Consider the following 7,500-nt stretch of genomic DNA (forward strand, 5'->3'; position numbering starts at 1 on the left):
CTTTATCTGTCTTTCTCTTTGTGTCTGTCTGTCTGGCTTTATCTTTCCGTCTGTCTGTATCACTTTATCTGTCTTTCTCTTTGTTTCTGTCTGTCTGTCTGGCTTTATCTGTCTTTGTATTTGTGTCTGTCTGTCTGTCTGTCTGTCTGTCTGTCTGTCTGTCTGTCTGGCTTTATCTGTCTTTCTCTTTGTGTCTGTCTGTCTGGCTTTATCTGTCTGTCTGTCTGTATCACTTTGTCTGTCTTTCTCTTTGTGTCTGTCTGTCTGTCTGTCTGGCTTTATCTGTCTGTCTGTCTGTCTGTCTGTCTGTCTGTCTGTCTGTCTGTCTGTCTGTCTGTCTGTCTTTATCTGTCCTTCTCTTTGTGTCTGTCTGTCTGTCTGTCTGTCTGGCTTTATCTGTCCTTCTCTTTGTGTCTGTCTGTCTGTCTGTCTGTCTGTCTGTCTGTCTGTCTGTCTGTCTGTCTGTCTGTCTGTCTGTCTGGCTTTATCTGTCCTTCTCTTTGTGTCTGTCTATCTGTCTGGCTTTATCTGTCCTTCTCTTTGTGTCTGTCTGTCTGTCTGTCTGGCTTTATCTGTCCTTCTCTTTGGGTCTGCCTGTCTGTCTGTCTGTCTGTCTTTATCTGTCCTTCTCTTTGGGTCTGTCTGTCTGTCTGTCTGTCTGGCTTTATCTGTCCTTCTCTTTGTGTCTGTCTGTCTATCTGTCTGGCTTTATCTGTCCTTCTCTTTGTGTCTGTCTGTCTGTCTGTCTGTCTGTCTGTCTGTCTGTCTGTCTGTCTGTCTGTCTGTCTGGCTTTATCTGTCCTTCTCTTTGGGTCTGTCTGTCTGTCTGTCTGTCTGTCTGTCTGTCTGTCTGTATCTGTCCTTCTCTTTGGGTCTGTCTGTCTGTCTGTCTTTATCTGTCCTTCTCTTTGGGTCTGTCTGTCTGTCTGGCTTTATCTTTCCGTCTGACTGTATCACTTTATCTGTCCTTCTCTTTGTGTCTGCCTGTCTGTCTGTCTGTCTGTCTTTACCTGTCCTTCTCTTTGGGTCTGTCTGTCTGTCTGTCTTTATCTGTCCTTCTCTTTGGGTCTGCCTGTCTGTCTGTCTGGTTTTACCTGTCCTTCTCTTTGGGTCTGTCTGTCTTTATCTGTCCTTCTCTTTGGGTCTGCCTGTCTGTCTGTCTGTCTGTCTGTCTTTACCTGTCCTTCTCTTTGGGTCTGTCTGTCTGTCTGTCTGTCTGGCTTTATCTGTCCTTCTCTTTGTGTCTGTCTGTCTGTCTGTCTGTCTGTCTGTCTGTCTGTCTGTCTGTCTGGCTTTATCTGTCCTTCTCTTTGTGTCTGTCTATCTGTCTGGCTTTATCTGTCCTTCTCTTTGTGTCTGTCTGTCTGTCTGTCTGGCTTTATCTGTCCTTCTCTTTGGGTCTGCCTGTCTGTCTGTCTGTCTGTCTTTATCTGTCCTTCTCTTTGGGTCTGTCTGTCTGTCTGTCTGTCTGGCTTTATCTGTCCTTCTCTTTGTGTCTGTCTGTCTATCTGTCTGGCTTTATCTGTCCTTCTCTTTGTGTCTGTCTGTCTGTCTGTCTGTCTGTCTGTCTGTCTGTCTGTCTGGCTTTATCTGTCCTTCTCTTTGGGTCTGTCTGTCTGTCTGTCTGTCTGTCTGTCTGTCTGTCTGTATCTGTCCTTCTCTTTGGGTCTGTCTGTCTGTCTGTCTTTATCTGTCCTTCTCTTTGGGTCTGTCTGTCTGTCTGGCTTTATCTTTCCGTCTGACTGTATCACTTTATCTGTCCTTCTCTTTGTGTCTGCCTGTCTGTCTGTCTGTCTGTCTTTACCTGTCCTTCTCTTTGGGTCTGTCTGTCTGTCTGTCTTTATCTGTCCTTCTCTTTGGGTCTGCCTGTCTGTCTGTCTGTCTTTACCTGTCCTTCTCTTTGGGTCTGTCTGTCTTTATCTGTCCTTCTCTTTGGGTCTGCCTGTCTGTCTGTCTGTCTGTCTTTACCTGTCCTTCTCTTTGGGTCTGCCTGTCTGTCTGTCTGTCTGTATCTGTCCTTCTCTTTGGGTCTGTCTGTCTTTACCTGTCCTTCTCTTTGGGTCTGCCTGTCTGTCTGTCTGTATCTGTCCTTCTCTTTGGGTCTGTCTGTCTGTCTGTCTGTATCTGTCCTTCTCTTTGGGTCTGTCTGTCTTTACCTGTCCTTCTCTTTGGGTCTGCCTGTCTGTCTGTCTGTCTGTATCTGTCCTTCTCTTTGGGTCTGTCTGTCTGTCTGTCTGTCTGTCTTTATCTGTCCTTCTCTTTGGGTCTGTCTGTCTGTCTGTCTGTCTGGCTTTATCTGTCCTTCTCTTTGTGTCTGTCTGTCTATCTGTCTGGCTTTATCTGTCCTTCTCTTTGTGTCTGTCTGTCTGTCTGTCTGTCTGTCTGTCTGTCTGTCTGTCTGTCTGTCTGGCTTTATCTGTCCTTCTCTTTGGGTCTGTCTGTCTGTCTGTCTGTCTGTCTGTCTGTCTGTATCTGTCCTTCTCTTTGGGTCTGTCTGTCTGTCTTTATCTGTCCTTCTCTTTGGGTCTGTCTGTCTGTCTGGCTTTATCTTTCCGTCTGACTGTATCACTTTATCTGTCCTTCTCTTTGTGTCTGCCTGTCTGTCTGTCTGTCTGTCTTTACCTGTCCTTCTCTTTGGGTCTGTCTGTCTGTCTGTCTTTATCTGTCCTTCTCTTTGGGTCTGCCTGTCTGTCTGTCTGGTTTTACCTGTCCTTCTCTTTGGGTCTGTCTGTCTTTATCTGTCCTTCTCTTTGGGTCTGCCTGTCTGTCTGTCTGTCTGTCTGTCTGTCTTTACCTGTCCTTCTCTTTGGGTCTGCCTGTCTGTCTGTCTGTCTGTCTGTATCTGTCCTTCTCTTTGGGTCTGTCTGTCTTTACCTGTCCTTCTCTTTGGGTCTGCCTGTCTGTCTGTCTGTATCTGTCCTTCTCTTTGGGTCTGTCTGTCTGTCTGTCTGTCTGTCTGTATCTGTCCTTCTCTTTGGGTCTGTCTGTCTTTACCTGTCCTTCTCTTTGGGTCTGCCTGTCTGTCTGTCTGTCTGTATCTGTCCTTCTCTTTGGGTCTGTCTGTCTGTCTGTCTGTCTGTCTGTCTGTCTTTATCTGTCCTTCTCTTTGGGTCTGCCTGTCTGTCTGTCTGTCTGTCTGTCTTTATCTGTCCTTCTCTTTGGGTCTGTCTGTCTGTCTGTCTGTCTGTCTGTCTGTCTGTCTGTCTGTCTGTCTGTATCTGTCCTTCTCTTTGGGTCTGTCTGTCTGTCTGGCTTTATCTTTCTGTCTGACTGTATCACTTTATCTGTCCTTCTCTTTGTGTCTGTGTCACTTCATCTGTTCATCGCTTTGTTTCTGTCTGCATGTCTGTCTCTCAGTCAGTGTTTTTCTGTCTATATATCTGTCTTTCAATATGTCTGTGCATCTGTCTATCAGTCTTTCTCTTCGTGTCCGTCTGTCCCACAATGTGTGTGTGTACATTATATGTCTGAATGACTGTTGCCCTTCTCCCACACACACACACCTCATTTCCATTTCACTTTCAGCCGAAAGCTGTAAAAACAGGTCATCGAAGACAGGAGACAGATGCCTATCTGACCTCTGGACGTGTGTATGTGTGTGTGTGTGTGTGCGTGTGTGCACCATACAAATCTAAGTGGTGGACGTTTGATAAATACGCTGAGAGAAGCTGGCACTAGCTATCAATCACAGAGACCTTGGGCCATGGCAGCAAAATAAAATAAAACGTCCCAAGAGCAGGAGGAGGAGACATATGTACACCACAGAATGACAATGACAGAGATCCTTAGACATGAATGGGATTACAAGTCAGGTCCAGTAGTGCTAACACACACACACACACACACACACACACACACACCATACTAACCCAGTGTAGCTACAGACACACACACACACACACACACACACACCATACTGACCCAGTGTAAATACACACACCATATTGACCCAGTGTAGCTACTGTACACAACCATACTGATCCAGTGTAGCTACAGACACACACACACACACCATACTGACCCAGTGTAAATTCACACACCATACTGACCCAGTGTAGCTACAGACACACACACCATACTGATCCAGTGGAGCTACAGACACACACACCATACTGACCCAGTGTAGCTACAGACACACACACCATACTGACCCAGTGTAGCTACAGACACACACACCATACTGACCCAGTGTAAATTCACACACCATACTGACCCAGTGTAGCTACAGACACACACACCATACTGGCCCAGTGTAGCTACAGACACACACACACACACACACACACTGATCCAGTGTATATAAGCAGCTAGATGATCAGTACTTATCCAGTGTAGTAGCCACTAGATGATCAGTACAGATCCAGTGTAGTAGCCACTAGATGATCAGTACAGATCCAGTGTAGTAGCCACTAGATGATCAGTACAGATACAGTCTATATAAGCCACTAGATGATCAGTACTGATCCAGTGTAGTAGCCACTTGATGATCATTACTGATCCAGTGTATATAAGCCACTAGAAGACCAGTACTGATCCAGTGTAGTAGCCACTAGAAGACCAGTACTGATCCAGTGTAGTAGCCACTAGAAGATCAGTACTGATCCAGTGTAGTAGCCACTAGATGATCAGTACTGATCCAGTCTATATAAGCCACTAGAAGACCAGTACTGATCCAGTGTAGTAGCCACTTGATGATCATTACTGATCCAGTGTATATAAGCCACTAGAAGACCAGTACTGATCCAGTGTAGTAGCCACTAGATGATCAGTACTGATCCAGTGTTGTAGCCACTAGATGATCCGTACTGATCCAGTGTAGTAGCCACTAGATGATCAGTACTGATCCAGTGTAGTAGCAACTAGGTTGATCAGTACTGATCCAGTGTAGTAGCCACAAGATGATCAGTACTGATCCAGTGTATATAAACCACTGGAAGACCAGTACTGATCCAGTGTTGTAGCCACTAGAAGACCAGTACTGATCCAGTGTTGTAGCCACTAGATGATCAGTACCGATCCAGTGTAGTAGCCACTGGAAGACCAGTACTGATCCAGTGTATATAAGCCACTAGAAGACCAGTACTGATCCAGTGTTTAACCACTAGCAGACCAGTACTGATCCAGTGTAGTAGCCACTAGATGATCAGTACTGATCCAGTGTAGTAGCCACTAGATGATCAGTACTGATCCAGTGTTGTAGCCACTAGATGATCATTACTGATCCAGTGTATATAAGCCACTAGAAGACCAGTACTGATCCAGTGTAGTAGCCACTAGATGATCAGTACTGATCCAGTGTTGTAGCCACTAGATGATCAGTACTGATCCAGTGTAGTAGCCACTAGATGATCAGTACTGATCCAGTGTTGTAGCCACTAGATGATCAGTACTGATCCAGTGTTGTAGCCACCAGACGATCAGTACTGAGCTCTCTGCTACTCCACTGCATGTTGATGGAAACAATAAGTTCTCACAGTCTCACTGCACACTGAGACGTTCGTCCACGTTCTCCAAATATCATATTTCAAAGTGGTTTTGTTGCTCCTGCTACTCTGTATAGTTACATTTTTCAACACGTCATATGTTGAAGTTTAGGGTTAAGTTTATGCACTCATTCAAAATGGTATAGGTTTCGGATTAAGCTTTAGAATAGGGTTAAACATTAAGTTTAAGTACTCACTCCTGATGGTTAAGATAAGGGTTAAGGTTTGGGATAGTGCTAAACATTACGTTAAAGCACTCATTCTTAATGGTTAAGATATGGGTTTAATTTTGGGATGGTAAAAATACATGTAAAAAATATATATAAAAAAATATTGTCCACAATTGGGATTGAACAAATAAGCATCTGATCCAGACTTATCTCAGCTCACTGGTCACCATAGCAGCACCCACCCGCAGCACACACTCCAGCAGGTATACTTCACTGGTCACCCCCAAAGCCAATTCCTCCTTCGGCCGCCTTTCCTTACAGTTCTCTGCTGTCAATGACTGGAACGACCTGCAAAAAAAAAAAAATCAAACATTTTTTTCACTGAAACTAGAGACTCATATCTCACTCACTAGTTTAAGCACCAGCTGTCAGAGCATCTCACAGATCACTGCACCTGCACATAGCCAATCTGTAAATAGCCCATCCAACTACCTCATCACCATATTGTTATTTATTTTGCTCCTTTGCCCCCCAGTACCACTACTTGCACACTCATCTTCTGCACAAATATTACCCCAGTGTTTAATTTGCTATACTGTAATCATTTGGCCTATTTATTGCCTCACCCCCCTTATCCTACCTCATTTGCACACACTGTATATAGACTTTTTGTATTGTATTTTCGACTGTTTGTTTATTGCATGTGTAACTCTGTCGCACTGCTTTGCTTTATCTTGGCCAGGTCGCAGTTGTAAATGAGAACTTGTTCTCAACTAGCCTACCTGGTTAAATAAAGGTGTAATTAAACACCACAAGCATACTTGAAGGTAATATTACACTGTTGCACTTAGTGGCTGGTTTTGAAGGCATTTCCCAATGTCTTCAGGACATGGATAGACGCACAGTTTCGATGTCCATTGTGAACGACCAGGCTGGATAGAGATATGTAAGAAGCAGACCTGCGTATGTATCACAGTGTCTCTCTTACTGCTTCACTGACAGTTAAGCCTTTAGATCCGAGGGTCATTCTAAATGAAGCCAACCAGACATGGTCTTGCATTTGCAGCGAGTCTATAAAAGCAGCCATGTGTTCATCAACTCATAGAACAAAGAGAAGAGACTTTCACCTTCAGATATTAAGTAGCCACAAAGAAGCTGAGGTCTCCACTGCCTGAGCTGTGAAATTAGGGTTCAGCTTTGCCAAACAAACATAATGGATGGTGAGAAAGGGAAAGGAGGAGAGGGGAAGGAAGAGTGATCTGTGGCTCTTGCTCGGAAACAGGGAGGGTGACAGTTGAAGCTTGCACCATTGTTACACACGCCTCTGAAGAGGGAACCCATCTCTCTGTGAAGTGAAAGAGGTATGGGACTGTAAGGATGACAAAAGGCAGAGAATTTACAGTTTACTAGGAATTTATTCCTTCACATGGCATTATGGGGAAAAGGGGCTGGACGGAACCAAAGCAAAGAGAGTAAATATCAAAGCCCCCTCTCCTATCTTACCTGCCTACCCACTACATACCTAACCTCTCCTATCTTACCTGCCTACCCACTACATACCTAACCTCTCCTATTTTACCTGCCTAACCACTACATACCTAACCTCTCCTATCGTACCTGCCTACCCACTACATACCTAACCTCTCCTATCGTACCTGCCTACCCACTACATACCTAACCTCTCCTATCTTACCTGCCTACCCACTAACATCTTACCTACTACCTACCTAACCTATCTTACCTGCCTACCCCACTACATACCTAACCTCTCCTATCTTACCTGCCTACCCACTACATACCTAACCTCTCCCTTACTGCCTACCACTACATACCTAACCTCTCCTATC

At 44.8% G+C, this 7,500-nt stretch overlaps 2 long non-coding RNA genes across 3 annotated transcripts in view; both read right to left on the reverse strand.

Moving 5' to 3' along the window:
- Positions 1 to 5,781: 5,781 nt before the first annotated feature.
- Positions 5,782 to 7,500, reverse strand: part of LOC127909016 (uncharacterized) — a 3,004-nt gene continuing 1,285 nt past the window's right edge. The window contains exons 2-3 of one of the 2 annotated variants that reach the window (XR_008069434.1): positions 6,781 to 6,998; positions 5,782 to 6,001 (exon numbers count right to left, since the gene is read on the reverse strand). This is a non-coding gene — a long non-coding RNA (uncharacterized LOC127909016). Of the gene's footprint in view, positions 6,002 to 6,416; positions 6,999 to 7,500 lie in introns of those variants that run through there. The other variant, XR_008069433.1, reaches the window with a different exon arrangement.
- Positions 7,475 to 7,500, reverse strand: part of LOC127909017 (uncharacterized) — an 819-nt gene continuing 793 nt past the window's right edge. Inside the window, exon 3 of the long non-coding RNA XR_008069435.1 lies at positions 7,475 to 7,500. This exon is cut by the window's right edge and continues 61 nt beyond it. This is a non-coding gene — a long non-coding RNA (uncharacterized LOC127909017).

This window comes from Oncorhynchus keta, chromosome 18 (assembly GCF_023373465.1).
Source record: "Oncorhynchus keta strain PuntledgeMale-10-30-2019 chromosome 18, Oket_V2, whole genome shotgun sequence".
Classification (NCBI taxonomy): domain Eukaryota; kingdom Metazoa; phylum Chordata; class Actinopteri; order Salmoniformes; family Salmonidae; genus Oncorhynchus; species Oncorhynchus keta.